At 49.0% G+C, this 20,285-nt stretch overlaps 1 protein-coding gene across 1 annotated transcript in view; it reads left to right on the top strand.

Annotated features, from left to right (window-relative positions):
- Window positions 1-15,710: 15,710 nt before the first annotated feature.
- The window catches only part of OSBPL1A (oxysterol binding protein like 1A), a 546,359-nt gene continuing 541,784 nt past the window's right edge, over window positions 15,711-20,285 (top strand). Inside the window, exon 1 of the mRNA XM_029591150.1 lies at window positions 15,711-15,853. The gene's annotated coding sequence lies outside the window, so the exon portion shown is untranslated. The remainder of the gene's footprint in view (window positions 15,854-20,285) is intronic.

The following is a 20,285-nucleotide window of genomic DNA, read 5'->3' as shown; positions in this document are numbered from 1 at the left end:
CAGAGTTATGAGCACACAATAAAATTAACATTCAGAGTCCCAATGTAGAAACAGGAGAAGCTCCGAGACAGGGACAGCAGGCCCTCGAGGAGCAAGTACCTGATCCCTTAGAGCAGAGAGACTCGATAGCGTTGTACTCACTTAGCAGTAACAGAGATTCCACTAGATGAGAGGTCTGGCACTGGAGCAGAGAGCAGGCCCTCGAGGAGCGAGTACCTGATTCCAGTGAAGCAGTACTGTGGAGAGAGATGGTATTTGTACTCACTGATGGTAACTGTAAGTTAGTTCTTCCAAGTAGAAGGGTAGAGGCTGCAGGGAGCGACACAGGGAACATGGGCCCTCGAGGAGCGAGTACCGGTTTCCTGATAGCACCTGAAAGAAGCAGAGAGGCCCCCAAAGAGCGGGTACCCCGTTAGAGACCCCGAAGGGTAGTAAGAGTTCCAGATAGCGCTGGAGTGGCAGAGTAGCTTAGGAATGGAGAGCGAATCCCATCCGTAAGAATTCCGTTGCTAACTCGAGCTAGCAAATACTGTAGGCAGATATACCCGGAAGACATGACGTCAGAACAGGGGGATGCCCCTGAGGTTCGCGCCAATGTGGAGTTCCCTGTACGTACTGGATCAGTCCAGACCCTGGGTTTTGCCTCCGCACCAGCAGGTGGAGACAGAGCAAGATTTGACAGGCTCTGCCATAAATACCAGGGTGCCACCCACAGCCTGTCAGTATTTCTCTGTCTCCAGCAGTTGATCCGGGTGCATGGCCCACAGCCTGAATTGATTAAAAAAAAAAAAAGGGGAATTAAGCAATTAGGATGCTAGTTAGTCAGAGTGGTTTGTTCTTGTATGCTTCCTTCTTTTAATTAAGTTTAAAAAAAAAAAGGTCTTTAACATAGGTTAGGAGGAAGAACGGTCTGTGTCTCCCAGGGGGTTGCCAGGTCCTGAGGGGACCATCCCCCCTGGTCGAGCAGGTTGCTGAGGCTAGGGGTCGAGGACCCTGCTTTTTCTTCAAGCCCAGCCGAGGTGATACCGGGGAGCCCGGCTCACTCACCCCAGCCGGACTGATTAGGCACTTGTCGAGGGACAGCGTCTGAGGTAAAAAAAAAAAAAAAAAAAGTTTGTTTCGGCGATTCTCCAGCCTTACTGCGGCGGCTATTTTTCTCCTCCCTTCAGCCCTCCCGCGTGTTCGGTTTGTTATTTTGCGTTTTTTTCTTACATTTTTAGTCAGAGCCGGCATGCCACGAGGCATGGCCTGCGGATCCGGGAGCGTGCGCCTCTCGCGGGATGGGCTGTGTTCAGCCTGCATCCCCGGAGGCGAGGGTCCGTCGGGGCGGTTCGGGGGGTGGTTGTTCGGCGGATGCACGCAGTCGCGATCAGGGAGTGCTCCTCGTTCCCTCCCAAGCCATTTTCACAGAACGCGGGAAATCCTGCCATCTTGCCGCCAGCCCACATTGATGCTTCAACCGCTGAGGGGGCCAGGAATTCCCCGCCCTCCCTTTCACCGCAGTGGCCGGTTTCATGGTCTGCTTCCCCAGCAGTGGGAGGGAAGGGGCCTGATACAGACAACACAGATACAGAGGACTCCTGCTCCTCTTTTTCTTCGGGGTTTATTTTAGCGATGCACAGGGCCTTTAAAGCCTGCAAAGCCTACAAGAGGCGTTTGCCCCAGTCGGAGCCCCAAGGGGTCCCACTTACAGTGAGCGCGTCTCGGCAGCGTCCAGAGGAGAAGGAGGGAGCCTCCAAATCCAAATGTCCATTGCGGGTCCTTCCCCCCCAGGGAGGACACTGAGTCCTCCGACGATTCGATGGACCCTGAGAATCATGAGGACCCATCCCCACCCCCGAGGGGGGCAGAGGGAGATGGCACACCGGCGCAGGGGGCAGCGAGGCAAAGCCAGACTTCCGAGGGTGATGACCCAAGGGTGATACACCTCTTCCGACAGGAGGAGCTGGCTCCGCTTATTCCCGCCATTTTGGGGGAGTTAGGGATCGCTACACCCCCTGAGGAGTCTCGGCTTGGATCAATGGATCCAGTGTTGTTGGATCTGAGTAGCCCCCCTACAACTTTCCCTTTTCACTTCTTGGCGACGGACCTTCTCTTTCGAGAATGGGATACCCCAGACCTGGGTCTGAAGGTCACGAAGGCCATGGATAAACTTTATCCCTTGCCAGATGACTCTCTGGAAGTCCTGCGGGTGCCGAAGGTGGATGCCACGGTTTCAGAGGTAACAAAGAGGACGACCATTCCTGTCACGGGCACCACGGCATTGAAGGATCTGCAGGATCGCAAGTTGGAAATCCAGTTGAAGAAGATTTTCGAAGTTTCAGCTCTGGGGGCCCGAGCAGCAATTTGTAGTAACTTCGCTTTACGGGCCGGCCTGCGTTGGGTACAACAACTACTCGCCAACGAGGGCCTGTCAGAGGAAGAAGCCAGACAAGCCGGTCGTCTCGAAGCAATCGTGGCTTACAGTGCGGACGCTCTGAATGACCTCGTTAGAACTTCGGCTTGCTCCATGGTGTCCTCCGTCTCGGTCAGACGTCTATTGTGGTTAAGGAACTGGTCAGTGGACGGAGCCTCCAAGTCTCGCCTGGGTTCCTTACCCTTTAAGGGCAAACTGCTTTTCGGTAAAGAATTGGATGATATGATCCAGTTGCTGGGCAAAAATAAAGGATACCAACTGCCGGAGGACAGATCACGTTCCAAGGGGTCCTTCTCGTCCCTGTCTAGATTTCGGGGAAATCATAAGTCTCGGATCCCTCGTCCTAGTACCCCTTCATCCTCCTTTCGTTCGGGAGGGGGTAGACAGCGGTCTCAGTCCTTTCGAGAAAGACGCTTTGGTAGGCCTGCTTCCGCCTCTTCGGACCCTGGCGGTAAGTCGGCACAATGATGTCCCGCCGGTCCATCCCTCTGTGCCGAAGGTAGGGGGCAGACTGTCTCTCTTTTACGAGGAATGGACCACAATCATGATAGACAGTGGGTACTCTCTGTGATAAAACACGGTTACGCTTTAGATTTTGCTCGCCTCCCCAATCCAAGATTTTTTCCATCCCCATGTGGGCATGCAGACAAGCGGAAAGCGGTTCATCAGACTTTGGTCCGGTTGGTAGATCTGGGGGCTATTGTCCCAGTTCCTGCCTTGGAGCAACGAAGAGGACACTACTCCATATACTTCGTCGTTCCAAAGAAAGAAGGCTCCTTCTGGCCCATTCTAGATCTAAAGGAAGTCAACCGCTGTCTTTGGATACCACGCTTTCGCATGGAGACCCTGAGGTCTGTGATTGCTTCAGTGAGCTTCGCTGGATCTCACGGAGGCATATCTGCATATTGGGATCTGGAAAGATCATCAGAAATACCTCAGGTTCTATGTGTTGGGAAAACATTACCAATTTCAAGCATTACCGTTCGGAATTGCGACAGCCCCCAGAACTTTCACCAAGATCATGGTGGTAGTTGCGGTGCAGTTGCGCCGAGAGGGGCTGTTAGTCCATCCGTATCTGGACAATTGGTTGATCCGAGCAAAATCCGAGGAACTTTGTCGGTCAGCGAGTTCTACAGCTGTTGCACTATGGCTGGGTGGTCAATACGGCCAAGATTCACCTCAATCCCTCTCAATCACTGGAATTTTTGGGAGCTTTATTCTACATGCGGCAAGGCAAGATTTTCATTTCCGTCGACCGCAGTCGCAAATTACGAGGACAGGTCAAGGCCCTTCTACAGATGCAAACACCAATGGTTTGGGACTATCTGCAGTTGATTGGTTCCATGGCATCGACACTGGAACTGGTGCCGAGGGCTTTCGCGCACATGCAACTTTTACAATCGGCGTTGCTTTCCCGCTGGAGTCCGGTGTCTGAGCAGTTCCATCTCCCGTTACCTCTAACATCCATGGCGCGTTCCTGCCTGGGATGGTGATTGCACTCGGACAATCTTCTCAAGGGGGTTTCGATTGTGGCTCCGGATTGGACAGTGGTCACCACAGATGCGAGCCTCTCCGGCTGGGGAGCGGTATGTTTGCGACAGTCCACGACCGAGTCTCGCTGGTTGATCAATTGCTTGGAGACCAGGGCGGTGCGGCTGGCACTGCGGGCCTTCCTACCCTTGGTTCAGAGAAAGTCGGTCAGGGTTCTGTCCAACAATGCGACAACGGTGGCCTACATCAATCGTCAGGGGGGGACCTGGAGTTGCCCGGTGGCGTTAGAAGCTTGGCTCTTAATACAATGGGTGGAGCGGCACCTTCTCAGCATCGCCGCATCTCACATCGCAGGAGTAGACAACATTCACGTGGACTTTCTGAGTCGACATCAACTCGACCCCGGAGAATGGGAGCTGGCGGACAGAGCCTTCCAGTTCATCTATGACAGATGGGGACAGCCGGCCATGGATCTGATGGCGACTTTTTAAAATGCCAAGGCTCCGTGCTTCTTTGCCCGGCGCAGGGAACTGGGGGCGGACGTCTTGGTGCTGCCCTGGCCGATGTCAATCCGTCTGTATGTCTTTCCCCCCTGGCCTCTGATTGGCAAGGTCCTTCGTCAAATAGAGAGTCACCCTACGGAGGTTATTCTGGTGGCTCCCGAGTGGCCCCGGCGTCCGTGGTTTGCAGATCTCGTCAACCTAGCATTAGAAGAACCACTCCGTCTCCCGGCATTACCGAATCTACTTCATCAGGGACCTGTCTGTTTCAATCAGGTAGATCGCTTTTGTCTAGCGGCATGGCTTTTGAGAGGCGCTGTTTAAGAGGTAAAGGTTATTCGGAAGCGGTGGTGTCCACTCTTCTGCGGTCGCGCAAGACCTCGACTTCACTGTCATATACTCGCGTTTGGAAAGTCTTCGAGTCATGGTGTTTTCTCGGGCTATTCGGGCTACTTGGGCATCCGTTTCCGATATTTTAGCCTTTCTTCAAGACAGTTTGGCCAAAAGGCTGTCTTGTAGTTCGTTACGAGTACAGGTGGCTGCCCTCGGTTGCTTACGTGGTTCTGTGGAAGGGGGGGACGTTGGCATCTTATCCTGATATTGTCCGATTCCTGAAGGGGGCAAAGCATTTACGTCCACTGCTGCTTGCACCTTGTCCCTCCTGGAACTTAAATGTGGTACTCAAAGCCTTGTGTGCACCATCGTTTGAACCACTGAAGAGGGTGACCCTGAAGGATCTTACGTTGAAAGTCGTATTTTTGGTGGCAATCACTTCGGCTAGGCGGGTTTCTGAACTTCAGGCATTGTCCTTTAGGGAACCCTTCTTGCGGATCTCTGAGTCCGGAGTTAGCCTCCGGACGGTTCCTTCCTTTCTACCCAAAGTAGTTTCTTCTTTTCATTTGAACCAGTCGGTGGAGCTTCCAGCGTTTTCTCATCTCGACAGGTCGGATAATCTTTTCAAGGATTTGAAGAAGCTGGATGTGCGTAGGGTCCTCTTACGCTATCTGGACTATCCTGTATCGTTACTTTTGCTATGGATGGCGTGTAAGTCCTGTAACAAAATAAACTAGGCTAGTCAGCAGGGTTTTAAGATTTGAGGCTAATAGGGTAAAAGGGAGGCAAGTTGGCTCGGAGGTTTAGGAAGTCCTCTCCTTTACTGGGCTGAAATGGAAACAAACTCTGGAAACAGGTAATTGTGTCGGTGCGTGTAGCTACTACAATTCCCCCCACTTATGTGCGTCAATATAAAATCATGCTCACATGTATTCGCGCATAGCCGATTTTATAAAGTGCATGTATATGCATATATATGCGCATATATTATAAAATTGTTTTGTCAACATGCGTGCACTGGCAAATGCGCCCATATGTACACCTGCATGCGGGTCTTAAAATGTACCTCTATGTTTGTAAGATGTTTCCTGATTGTTTCTTTAGGGTCTAATCTTGGTATCTGACCAACAACTGGCCCTTACCAACCTTAACCAAACACAAAATAAAATTAAAATGATCTTTTTCCTAGTGTTGCCTCCTATAAATATGGCTAAAAATACACATGTTGGGGAACAACACATGCACTCTTAGCCCTATGTTGTAAGGGCTATGATGGACACGTGTAAATCTCCATTTATATGTATATATAGTTGAGAAACTTGTCCTCAAAAGTAGCAAAGAGAAGCAAGATAAAGCAGAGAATAAGAGACAACTGAATGCAGAATGCACGGCAAGATCCAAAAAACATGAAACAAATGAGCAAAGAGAATGTCAGAAGAGAAGAAATGGAAAGGCAAAGGATTTGCAGACAGAATTTGACTGAAAAACGGCCTCCATGAACATGACAATGAGGATCAGAGCTGTGGACTTGTGAATATGGTATGCCAGTTTTGTAAACCAAATTAATTCATTTATACGCATTGATTAAAAAAAGCTGCTTTTCCCTCAGCGTTTATACTAGTTGTTATTGTAACTTACCAATCTCAAAGTGGGTCATATTTCTTTATTTAACATTTGATTTTATATTCTGCTTTTCATGCACTTTAAAATGGATGACATTCGGGTACAGTAGGCAGTTTCCAATCCCCAGAGGTTTACAACCTAAGGGCCTGATTTACTTAGGCTTTTCTCCCATTCTGTGTCTCTGGGAAAAATGCTTAGTACACGGGCGGCCAGGTTTTCAGGATATCCACCATGAATATGTATGAGATAGATTTGCATACAAGAGAGAGGCAGTGCATGCAAATCTTTCTAATGCATATTCATTATGGACATCCTAAAAATCTTGCCTTTGTGGCTCGAGGACTGGAGTGGGCCACCCTTAGCTTAGTAAATGAGACCCAAAGTTTATACCTGAGGAAATGGATGAAGTGACTTGCCTAAGGTCACAAGCAGTGGCAGTGGGATTTGAAGTCTGGTTTCCTTAGTTCATAGCCCACTGCTGTAACCACTATGCACTAGAAAATAGGATAATTAACAGCAAACCCCCCCCCCCCTCAGACAATACATTATGTATTACAAAACATTGTTCATGTCTCAGAAAAGTGACATTATGTTGTCCACAGAGCTAAATTTATGAGGGAATGGCCACCACTTCTTTTCAGATTTAAGAGGAAGAGCACTAGGGGTATTCTCTGCTCCAGGAGCAGAACAGCCACTCTCCTATGTAATCCAGCACTTCCATGCGTATTCTGCACAGAAGAAGAGAATGAGAAAATAAAAAAGCTTCATTGTATCTTTGTTCAATCTAGTTCAATGTAGTGCAATATAGTTCAACTTTGGTACAGAGCAACGCAAGGCAGACAGCCAAAGACAAATAGATGATGTAAGGAGAATCTTTGAGCCACTATTTATAAATATCCACAGCTTGATCTGGTACATTTCTTAGTACTGACTTCATCATTTTTAGAGTATTTGAAGTTGTGAATTTCCAAGAACTAAGTGTATGAATTTCTAAGAAAGAGTAAGTGGGTTACTGGATATCGGGGCCTTAAATTTCTAAGTAATCATTTTATGAATTACTATTAAGAAACATTATGTAACCCTGATCATATGTTTTGGAATTCAGAAACATGTAGTGAGAGTATGCATCTCATGTAATATTAGATTTATAAATGTGGTTACCTTGCACTGCTAAAGATTTGACTTTATTGTGTAACAAATTAGAGGGAGAAAAAAAGTTAATCTCCAGGAGTGTGATCCTGAAGCAGACAAAGAAAGCCACTCTGCTCCCAAATCCAGCCCTGCCCCTTCTATTGTGCAGGAAAGTGGGGACTGATTCTGAAGAAGACATTGCAGAGCAAAGAACAGATATACAAAAACAACGGAGTCAGCACAAATGTAAAACTTGTGAGCAGCAGTGCCAATAATATGTACATACAGGACCACACTCACTCGCATCCACCCTGAACATAGAAATAACTCCAAGACAATGGTTTGGGAAAAACAAAGGCCGCAGCTTTATTCATAAATGGTCCGAGCCCTGAAACAACAATCATTTATTATTATTGTGGGATCTCAACATTCCCTCCCCGTCTATCCGCCACTCCGGCAGGATAGCCTTCTCCAGCCACCCGGCTCGAATAAATTGGCACGCACTCCAAGTTCCGGCCTCCGATGTCCTCTGACAAGGAGCCAACTCGAGTGGACCCTCGCCTCCGCCTGCCAAGGGTCTGGCCTCCGTGGTCCCCGCCTCCTTCCAGCAAGGGACCACATCCATACAACAGCCCAGTTGTCGACCATCACCTGTCTAATGTTGAAATCCCTTTACCATCAGACATCATTTTAACTCTGCAGGCTCGGACCAAGCGCCCCCGCTGCGACGACCCGCCCAAACACAACATGTTCAATTCAATAAGCAAACAGTAAACCATAAAACACAATAGGGTGGGTGGGAGGGAAACCGAATTGTCCCGCTAATCCCGCCGCCGAATCACTACTGATAGCCCCCCCGTACCGACCCTCCAACTTCAAAATACTTTCCCCCAATCAGATGCTCCCTGCTCCCTGTCAGCCAATCAGCGGCTGCCACTCCATATCTTGGATCTACGTTGCCTTCTCTCGTACTCGCCACCCCCCCCCCCCCCTTCCCGAACGGACTTTCATTCCCCCCGCGCTCCTTAACCCTTTCCTTCCCCTTCCTTCCTTTCCAAAACCCCCCCTTCCCCTCCCCCCCCCCCCCACCCGCGCTCGCCGAGTGTGCCTTAGTCACATTATAGGGTCTCCGCGGACACAAGGTCCACTTCGACCGTCATAATATGTACATACAGGACCACACTCACTCGCATCCACCCTGAACATAGAAATAACTCCAAGACAATGGTTTGGGAAAAACAAAGGCCGCAGCTTTATTCATAAATGGTCCGAGCCCTGAAACAACAATCATTTATTATTATTGTGGGATCTCAACATTCCCTCCCCGTCTATCCGCCACTCCGGCAGGATAGCCTTCTCCAGCCACCCGGCTCGAATAAATTGGCACGCACTCCAAGTTCCGGCCTCCGATGTCCTCTGACAAGGAGCCAACTCGAGTGGACCCTCGCCTCCGCCTGCCAAGGGTCTGGCCTCCGTGGTCCCCGCCTCCTTCCAGCAAGGGACCACATCCATACAACAGCCCAGTTGTCGACCATCACCTGTCTAATGTTGAAATCCCTTTACCATCAGACATCATTTTAACTCTGCAGGCTCGGACCAAGCGCCATAGACACGGGCATCCTATGCCCTGTGACCCCCCAAAGATGCGGCCCTGTCTACCTTCGGAAATAGTGTCTCCAGTACCTCCTGAATGGAATTTAAGAACAGGTCAGTACCCAGGAAAGACAAATGAACTCCGTCGGAGCCGAACAGCCCCGAACTCGGACCCCAGGACCATTCATGGCGGACGTGCCGCCCCCCCAACCGAGCCAGCCAGGATCCAATCTGCTGGTTCGCTTTGGACCTACTACGTTTCCACATCACATTTTCCCATTCAGTAGGTCTGGCAATTATATCCGACCAACACAGGATGGTGGTAGGCAATAGGATTGAAACAGTCATCAAATCCTTCCGGACAATGCTGATGAATTGCCTACCAGCCATCCGTCCCCAGTCATTGCCACCCAAATGAATCACCACAACACGAGGCGGTCGGAGACGCGTGCATTCGTTCCTCACGTATGGCACCAACTCGTCCCAACGCATGCCTCTCCGCCCCATCCAATGTACTTGCACCCCTCTGTTCTGCAGATCCAAATGGGGACCGTAAGGTCGACCCTGTGCATGCTTATGTGCCCAATGAATATATGAATGTCCAATGATCCACACCGACATATCAGCGGGCACTGCACCTAAAAGAAACAATAATTAGTCGATTTTTTGTGACATCCCCCCATCCGGGCGGATATAACTTGTATATGCACTGGATCTCCACCGTCCAATCCTCTGTATCACCCCCCTGGACAATCCCGCCCCAGCTGCTGAGGTTGCCGCTCCAATTCGAAAAGAGTGTGTCCCGAATAGCCTTCCGTCCAATCCTATCTGGACCAGCGCCCGACGAAGTACCGATTTAAATTGGTACCTGGTCAACGGACTTAGGTTCTCGTGTATCAAGAATGGATCCGCCTCCCCCGGCCGCGCCCTACAGTACTGAATCGCGTTTGCCACCGGGCAGGTATCCAATCCTGGCACTGCAGTCAGCACCACCGACGACCCGCGACCCTGTTGATCGGTCTTTGAGCGTGGTATACCTAGTACCAACGACCGATTTGTCACAATGACGTTCCTGGCCAAGAGTCCCAGGCAATCCTTGCTGCCGACCGATCGCGCCACTAATTCGCTTATTCTGAAGGCACCGAAAAAGGCAAAAACAAAAGCCAAACGGAATAGCAGAATTTCGTAATTGGAAGAGCACACCGCTCCTACCGCTCCCCATAGCCGAAGCAAAATATCGTGCGTGATGGGCAAACGATAATCCGATCGTTGCCCCACTTCTCGATGCCAACCTGCTAACAACCTTCGTACTATAAAACGCCCCGAAGGAAAACCCCAGTCATGAACACGCATAAAGAAAGAAAATCCCGCCAATTGCTGACACACCGACGATCTCGCATAACCATGTAACCTAGCTTGTTCAATAAAACGCACCAAAGCAACATCAGAAACGGGACCCCCGCGCCAACCTAGAGAAGACAAAAATGCGGTCACTCTTCGAGCTCCGTTAACGTAACCTGTCCATGTTGACGTTGCTAATGAAGCTCGCAGCATACTCCAGGCATCAGGGCACCAAATTTCCAAAGGGAAGATGGAACCGGCGTTCCATCGGACTCCGCCTCCGGCGCTAATTCTCGAAATGTATCCCACTTGAAACGAGAAAGAGAGTCGGCGACACCATTAGAAACCCCCGGCACGTGCCGGGCCCAGATAGTGACATTCAAGGACATACAATATAAGATCAAAGTCCGCAACAACTCCGATACACGAGTACATTTCGCTGATCTTTTATTGATAACCTCGACCACCCCCATATTGTCGCACCAAAAAACGACCCTCTTTCCCCGTATCCGCGCACCCCAAACATGCACCGCTACCACAATCGGGAACAATTCCAAGAATGTGATATTCCTTGTTACCCCCTCTTCAACCCAAGCACGCGGCCATCTCGCCGCACACCAGGACCCTTGAAAATAGGCACCAAAACCCGTAGCCCCCGCCGCGTCGGTAAACAACTCCAGATCGTGATTAGACGACGGATCAGATTGCCAGAATTCCACACCATTGAAACCAACTAAAAATGTATCCCATATCTGCAAATCATCCCTCATTCCTTTGGACACCCGAATGCGATGATGACGCTTCCTAACGCCTGACATGGCGTGTGACAATCTCCTCAGGAATACCCGACCCATAGGAATTACTCGGCACGCAAAATTAAGGCTGCCCACTATAGATTGCAATTCCCGCAAGGTTAGTTTATGCCTGTCAACCGCATCTCGCACCAAACTCCGCAGCCGCTCCACCTTCACTACCGGCAACCGCGAAACCATTTCCCCTGAGTCTAACTCAATTCCTAGGAACGTCAATTTTGTGCAGGGTCCCTCCGTCTTGCCCTCTGACAAAGGAATACCAAATTCCCGCGCCACCTCTTGGAAAATGCCCAAAACATGTTCACACTCCTCCGATTCAGCCCTTCCCACACACAAGAAATCGTCCAAATAATGCACTATCTTATTCGACCTAGCTCTTATCTGAACCACCCAATGCACAAAGGAACTAAACGCTTCGAAGTAAGCACAAGCTATAGAACAACCCATAGGCAAGCACTTATCAAAATAGTATCCCTGCTGAAAACGAAATCCCAGCAAATGAAAACTATCAGGATGTATAGGCAGCAAACGAAAAGCCGACTCTATATCCACTTTTGCCATCAAAGCATTTGGACCACAACTTCTCACTACCTGAACTGCCGAATCAAACGAGGCATAACGCACTGTACATAATTCTCGAGGAATGCCGTCGTTTACGGACTTACCCTCGGGAAAAGACAGATTATGTATCAGCCTGAATTTTCCCGCCTCTCTCTTGGGAATAACTGCCAATGGTGATAACACTAAATTTGGAAACGGTGCCACCGAGAACGGACCCGCGATCCTGCCGAGAACTAGCTCCTCACTCAATTTTTTCTGAACTACTCCCAACAACTTGCGTACGGACGGACAATTGCTCCCCCCCCCCACAACCCCTTCCCCCTCATAAGGAATGCGAAAGCCTCCTGTAAAACCTTGAAGAAGCAGTTCCGCCGCCACGTGGTTTGGATACAATCTTAACCAAGACGACATCGCTGCAATACGAACCGGCGTCCTTGCTACTTCAAATCCCTTGTTTGTTCCCGCCCTTGACCAGTTGGGTCGCAGGGGAACCTTCACCTTGTCTTTTGGGGCAGCGCAAGGCAGTGTGGGCTGCTCCGCAATTGGAACAGGCATGCCTGAATTTGCAATCGGGGAAGTTGCAATTGGAGCGATTAAATCGCCAACAGATGTCACTGCGCACCGCCCCTCCCTTAACCGTCCCTCCGCTCGGGAACTCTTTTCGAAAGGACCGATTCGAATTTGCCCCCGATACCAAACCCTGGCCTGACCCCCCACCCGTCGCCTTGGAGGCCATCTGGGTTAACCATAAGCCTACATCCTGCGTACCCCAAGTAATAAATTTATTTTCTTCCATTCTGTCGCGGAACCTCTCGTCATAGTTTAACCATGACCATCCTTCATAAGTTTTGCTAGCAGCCAGAATGGAATCTGCGTAAGCTAACAGAGACCCGTACTGAGATGGATCCTTTTTCCCCACTACACTAGCTAACCGCAGGAATGCTCTCATCCAATTATGCATGTTTCTTGCAACTTTTTGCTGTACCCCCGGAAAACGGTCACTCTTACTCTTCTTCTTCTTTTCCTTACGCCTCCCCCGCCTACCTTCCAATAACTGGAAAATATCTATGAATTGCCTCCTCCAAATGCGCTTGCGAATGGATTTTGGCACCTCCTCCCAGAGTTCCGTTAAAGCCACTAGCGCTGGGGCACCTCGAACAGTAGCACCCCCCACCATCTCACTCTTCTTTGGCGCCCCCTCCTCTGAGGAACTAGAGGACGATGACGAAGAAGAAGAAGAAGAGGAAGAATCAGAAGAGCTAGAACGGGCCCTCTTCCGCTTCCTTTTAGCCTTCCCTGATCTAGCAGAACCCTTTTTTCCGCTACTGTCAATGTCATCTGCTTTTCTCAGCAACCCTCCGAATAACTGCCCCGTACTTGCCCTGTGCTCCCCTCTATCCTCACTAACACCGGAACTCCTGAACTGTTGAGCACCCCCCGCAGCTTTCTTAGGAAAAATTACCCACTCACCAGCCGGATCAGAATCCCCCACTACTGTGTCACCCCGCGTCGTCCTGTCACGCTGCCCTGATAAATCCTCTCTCGGTGCCAGACTCCGCCAAGCTTCCTGCCCCGAAGGACCCGGTAGTTCTCCGTCTTCCTCCGACAACTCCACCTGAGAAGACAGCACACCAGCAGGGGAAAAAAGCCCAGCACCAGCCAAACCGCTCCGCGCTCCCGTCACACCCTGCCTCTCTGAGCCTCTACGGTTCTGCGGCTGAGATTCCTTCCCGCGGCCTGACCTGACAATACTCCCCACGCCCATATGCAATAAATCACTAGAAAGGGAACCGCCAGGGACCTGCTGCCTTTCACCCCTCTGCAGAGTCATAGAACTCTCCTGCCTCATGCTCAACGCCTGTCCTCTATTAAATACCCCCCAGCCAGAGTCCCAATTGCCTACGTCCCCTATACGGGAGAGCGTTTGCCGCTCCCGGCCCCCCCCCCCCTCTGACTGATCCCTGCCCCGCTCTGCCAGAACCGACTTCACAAAGGCCAGAAACAGCACCTCTGTCGATCTCTCTTTCAGACCCTCCGCTAGCCTTCCCCCCACGTGAAGCCCCTCTGCCTGAGACAAAACCCTGCCGATCATCAGATCTAACATCTCCCCTTCCCAAATGCACTCTCCCAGTCTCTCTCCCAGCTCCTCTTGCCGCTCCCACTGAATCTGACCATATAGCTGAACCAACTCCGCTCAGCCCATCCCCCCTGCCTGCCTCCGACGCTCGATCGCGATGCTCGACCTCTCTCCGCAGTCCAGCCCGACCAAGCCCTCTAGGCCGTATAATTCTAATGGACCGCCCCCGTTCCGCCCGAACTGAAACACCCCCTGACTCAATAATCGGCAGGACTTCCAGGCTCCTGCCCCTTCCTAAGACCCTCCCTCCGGCACTTCCAAAAGCCGCGCCGCCCAGGCCGCCGCCGCCCCCTCCCAGCTCTTTGCTCACCCAGTCGCCAATGTCTTCCTCATCAAACTCCGCCTCCTCGCCAGTGCCGGGTACCCAGGCCGCCTCCTCCGATTCGAACTCCGCCGCCATTTCGCTGCCGCGCTCCCTCTCAGCCTCCGCCCACGATCTAGCTATGACCCAGACGGCTCCTTCCGCTCTCTGCACGCCTCACGGGGAAAAGAAAACAGCCCTCTCGACTGGAACTCCACGCAATTCAAGTACACAGAGCAGACAAAAACCGAATTGTCCCGCTAATCCCGCCGCCGAATCACTACTGATAGCCCCCCCGTACCGACCCTCCAACTTCAAAATACTTTCCCCCAATCAGATGCTCCCTGCTCCCTGTCAGCCAATCAGCGGCTGCCACTCCATATCTTGGATCTACGTTGCCTTCTCTCGTACTCGCCACCCCCCCCCCCCCCTTCCCGAACGGACTTTCATTCCCCCCGCGCTCCTTAACCCTTTCCTTCCCCCTTCCTTCCTTTCCAAAACCCCCTCTTCCCCTCCCCCCCCCCCCCCCACCCGCGCTCGCCGAGTGTGCCTTAGTCACATTATAGGGTCTCCGCGGACACAAGGTCCACTTCGACCGTCATAATTAAGGCTTCAGCCTAGGCCTTTATGATTGGAATTACTGCTCACCAGTTTTGAATGTGTTAAACAGTTTTTTATGTATATTACCTAGGGATTAATTTCTGGATGAATGATTGAGTACGGGTGTTCTGCTACCTTTTATCCTACACCTGATGGAGCAGAGCTGGCGATGTAAATTAGTTGTGGTTCCCCCCCTAGAAATGGAGTGAGAAAGATTGTGTGGATCTGAGAAACACAGGTACTCTGCCATACCCCCTCGCAGTCCTCACCTGTCACTGGCCTCCTCCCTTCCCTTCCCGCTCCACTTCTTTCTTGTCTACAAAATAAGCCCTGGTTGTCCACCCAAGAGGACGCCAAAAGTTTTTTTTATGGCGTCTTAAACTAGAAAGTTAATTGGGAAGCTTTTTGGAAAAATAATGCTATACAAGTAATCATTGTTATAAAAAAAAAAAGACATAATTCTAATTCTTCAAAAGGCAGCGGGAACACACTTTCCATATCCCTTAACATTTTCGTACTGGCATTATTATTTATATTTTTTGGCTGCAATGTCGTCCTATTCACTGCACTTGCAGCTTCATCTAATCACCCAAGTATCTACCAAAAGCAGCAGAAGGGAGAACGAGGGTCTTAAGAAACCTCCGAGTTTTGATACCCTCATCTCGAGCAGCTCTAACTTTCCGCCCTAGCAATGCGCTGTTGCATTTCACGATATCTCCCGCCAGCTGCATCAATTTGATCCCTTCTCGGCTTCCACCCACCAGCTCTGCCAGCCATCGAGCGTAATCAGGAAACCCAGCGGCGCTGACGAGTAGACCCGCCCCGCCACGCCCCCTCCACCCGTCACGTGCGTTGGGCTGACCACGTGCTGCCAGACAACAAGAGTAAGCAGCGGAAGGGGGGAGGGCTGTGCGCGCTTAGTCTTGTCTGTTCTTTTCCTGCAGCATCTTCCCTCGAGTACGGGTGGAGCAAGGTCGCTCCCGCTGGCAGCTGCTTCCTCCCAGGAGCCGCGGGGTGAGCGTCCGTACACCGATCCTCTTTCGCCCCCTCTCGTGTTGCGCGCCCTTGGCTCTGAGCGGTGCACGGAGCTCCCTCTCTTTCAGGACAGCCGCCTATGGCACACGCCGCTCGCAGCCTCCCTCCCCAACGCGTTAATCGTTGTTTGCAAAACTCCCACCACAGCTCTGACGCAATTGGGGGTGGTGGAGTTAGGGCGCTGCTCGCGATTTTTGTGCCCGCGTGTCTGAGGCTCTGTGTCTAAGCACTGAAACTGCACATTGCATTCTGAATGTTGAATGATGAGAATTAACTTCAATGGTTTTTTTTAAAAAACTTATTCTAATTTCAAAGTTGTAAAGAAAAATTAAACTAATATTTGGTCGAAATAGAATCTGACACTAAAAGCCTTTTTTTTTTTTTTTTTTTTTTTTTTGCTTTATCTTTTATATTTCTTAGTAGACGAGACAGTTTCTTTTTCAGGCGTAGTGAATATAGGACCCACTCATCCCTCCACTACCGTTGTTAAACTGAGTAAGTGTCACCTCCGGGTTTAGGATCGTTTGGCAGTCGCAGGTTTTTCATGTGATTGCACCAGAGCAGCAGATCATGGTTTGCTTGATAGTGCTCGGCGAAGGCACATGGTAATTGGAGTGTTCATGGTTCATCTTTTTTTGGGGTGGGAGTAATTAGGTAACTTGTTTAGTTATATGTATTTTTGTAGTGATTGTCGCTTCCTCGTGTACTGCAAAAATGGGAAAACTGCTTTATTGGTCAATGTAAAAATTAAAAAGGGGTCCTGATTTAGGTATCCATGGGGAAACCGCATCTGATCACGTTTTTCTTTGCATAATTTAATCATACTGTGGAAGTGTAAAGTGTGACTCTGCTGCTGTGTAAATGGAAAGCAGAATAAACAGATTCACTGGCTTTCATTTTTATGACTAATACTATGCTTTATAGTTTTTGTAAGTTTTTGTACAGAAACTATTTCCTATAAGAAGCCCTATCTAACAATGCAAAATCAAATTACAAAGCAGGAAGAAAAAATTTAGAACGTGTTTTGCTTTTGTCTATGGTCGATTGTGCTCTGTTTAGCATAATGATCTGCTACAGTATATGCTGCATTTAAAGATATACATGTACTGTAAAAGTACATAGTGAAGAAAAGTATTTATAACCCCGGGCTACAGTCCCTTCCCAGCACCCCAAAGATCACACCTCAGATTATGGGTTTAAGTGTGTAACTGTCCTCTTCTGATATTAAGACTCTCTGAAGTCCAATATTTCCTGTTAGGGTCGGGGAAGACTATCTCCTGGGCCCTGAGCATGCAATAATTTAATTCAGCATTTCAGTCTCTGGTAAACAGCATCAGTAATAGTACTGGAAGCTGAATTGGTTTCCAATGTAACATTTACTGATTAAATATGGAAAATCAATTGAAATATTTAATTAGTCTTTTTTTGCACAATCTTCAATAAACTTGTGAGCTTGCTCCTAATCGACACATTCAATTAAACCCAATTCTTTTATTCCTATTCCATTTCAAATAAATGGTGTAATTTTGGTAACTTCCAATCTTTGGAGAGGATGTTAACACAATTTAGCTATATCTGTTTCAGTGTTTCTCCTGGGGGAATTCTGCATACAAAAACTTTAAATTCTGTGAACTTTATTGGTTAAAATAACACAATTTACATGAGTCTTTAATTACATTTTAAATTAATAGACAATTATTATTTACTGATGCAGAATTTCCCTAGAAATTCACTGTAAGTGTCCCACTTGCTCTCCCTACTCCCCTGGCCACTTTGCCCTCTCAGGCCCCAATCCTCCACCTGCCAGTATCTCTCCCCTTCTACTCTATTGCCAGTCCCAGAGTTTGACCCTGTTCTCAGTATTGCCCCTCACATAAGCTCCCTTTCTCTAGTACACTTACACACATCCTCATACAGGCTCCCTCACTCTCTTGCACACATGCCCTCACACAGGGTCCCTCTCTCTTGCATACACACCCATACAAGCTTCCTTTCTCACACATTCAGCCTCACACAGGCTACCTATGTCTTTCTCTTGCACCCCTTCACACAGGCTCTGTCTCACACATACACAGGCTAGACCCTCACATACGATCCCTTCTTCATACATATGTGCTCCCAGTCTCTCTCACACACTCCACAATCTCCTTATATAGGCTCCCTCTTTCTGGCACCCACACTCAAGCATTCCACCCTCCCCTGCACTTGCTCTCTCTCGCCCTCCCCTCCTTGGCGCGCAGGGGCCTTCCTCTTCACGTGTGCCATTCACAGCATGCCGGGGTCTCCTACCATTTTCTGCACAGAATTTGGCAATTCTGCGCGGGGGGGGGGGGGTGCATTTTGTGCAAAACTCTGTGCTCTGCAGTAGTGCAGAATTCCCCCAGGACTAATGTACTTCATCTCCTCTTTGCTCCCATAATTGATAGCAGGATGATATCTCATCGTTCCTTTCCTCAATATCCCAGTGAGGGTATTTGGTTTACACCTAATGGATGCCGCACATCTTCACAGGTGCCTTCTCCCCAGCAATGAATGCAGATTCATTTCCCACAGGGCTAAATAGTAAGCAGCCTCATTGGTTCTCGCTGGATGAGACTCCACTCCTTTCTAGGCAAAAACACTCTGGGAACCCAGGGTAATCAAGCAGATCGTGAAATTAAATCCTTAAAAATAGGTAAACCAAAAGTAGAGGGGAAGGGTGGAGTAATGTCCTTCTCTAAAAACCAAAAAGGGTTCCAACAAAGGTGCCCTCTCCTTATTTTCCATACCCATTTCTCATTGTTAGAGGCCCAAGGGTCCTTTCCTAAGAGAACCAAATAAAACAGGAGCCAGCATAGAAATGTTTCCCTTACCAGGGAGAGAGTCCACCCACTAAAAAGCCTGAGACGCCACCATTTCCAGTTTCCCACATGGAGCTAAAAGCAAGTGATACTATCTCTGGCTATTCCTATAACGGGACAGTCCTCTTAGGAGCCCATAAGATTCCCTACATAGTGAGTAAACGCTTGAGATACTTTATGCTTTTAATTTCCTCGGCTCTCTGGGATTAGCCACGTTCAGAAAGTTTCACACTAACATGGAGCAGACATCGGTTCCTGTGGTGTGACAGAAGTCATTTTGGCTTCTTGACCAGAATGATTTAATTCGATTTAGCGACTCTCATATAATATGACTGACAGCTGCTCACCAGGAGTTAATGCTGCTTAAGGGTTTACAACTTAAGTGTGTGAACGGTAGTACATTTAATACTTTAGCATAAGATTTGCCAAACTGGGTTAGACCAAAGGTCCATTAAGCCCAGTATCCTGTTTCCAGTAGTGGCCAGTCCAGGTCACAAGTACCTGTCAGGATCCCAAGGGGTTAGATAGCTAGCCCATGCTGCTTATCACAGGGATAAGCAGTGGATTTCCGTAACTACATCCACTTTAATGGTTTATTGACTTTCCTCCAGGAACTTGTCCAAACTTTTTTTTTTTTTAAATGCAGCTACACGAACAGCTTTCACCACATCCAGTGAATTCCAGAGCTTAATTATGTTTTAAAACAAAGAATTTTTGCTTTTTAATGTACAAACTGGTAACTTCATTGTGTGTCCCCTAGTCTTCGTACTTTTTTGGAAAGAGTAAACAGATTAACTCATTCTACTCATTTTAAAGACCTCTATCTTATCTCCCTTCAGTCATCTATTCTCAGAGCTGAAGAGTCCTAACCTCTGTAGCCTGTCCTCATAGGGGAATCATTCTATCCCCTTTATCATTTTGGTTGCTACTCTTTGTACCTTAATTCTGCTGTGTGGGGTTTTTTGTTTTGAGATGTGGTGACTAGAACTGCACACTACTCAAAATGAGGTTGTACCATGGAGTGACAGGAATTATGATATTCTATTCTCTAGTCCTTTTCTAATTCCTAGCATTCTGTTGCTATACTGAATTGAGACTAATTGAATCCTTCTGACTCAGCTCATTTCTGAAGGCATTTGTTTATAAAGACTAATTGAGTATATTTAGGGACACATTATTGTGTGGGTGGAGTCAGGCCTGTATTTCCAAATAGGCACACTAGGCCTATACCTATGGTGGCAGAAATCTGGGGGGCTGCAGGCCAGCCTAAAATTTGCTGTCCCCCAACTGTGCTGAATCTCACTTATCACAAGCACCCCCCCCCCCCCCCCCCCCATATGCAGAGGAGGGTCAGGCTGGAAGGGACAGAGTAAAGGTAAACTGCTCTATTCCCTAATCCAGACTCTTCCTTCCTGGTCTCTACAGGGAACATGAGGCAAGAGTAGATATCGGGGAGCAAAGAAAAACCACTCTGTTCCCTCTTATCTTGTCATTTAAGGGATGTTGGAGGTAATTGTGGCGCAGATGGAGCAGAGCAAAAGAAGCCTTAGACCTTGTGCTTTTTGGAGTCT

This window comes from Rhinatrema bivittatum, chromosome 2, assembly GCF_901001135.1.
Source record: "Rhinatrema bivittatum chromosome 2, aRhiBiv1.1, whole genome shotgun sequence".
Lineage (NCBI taxonomy): Eukaryota > Metazoa > Chordata > Amphibia > Gymnophiona > Rhinatrematidae > Rhinatrema > Rhinatrema bivittatum.
The sequence above is the reverse complement of the archived record's forward strand: the minus strand, read 5'-3'. Positions and strand labels throughout refer to the sequence as shown.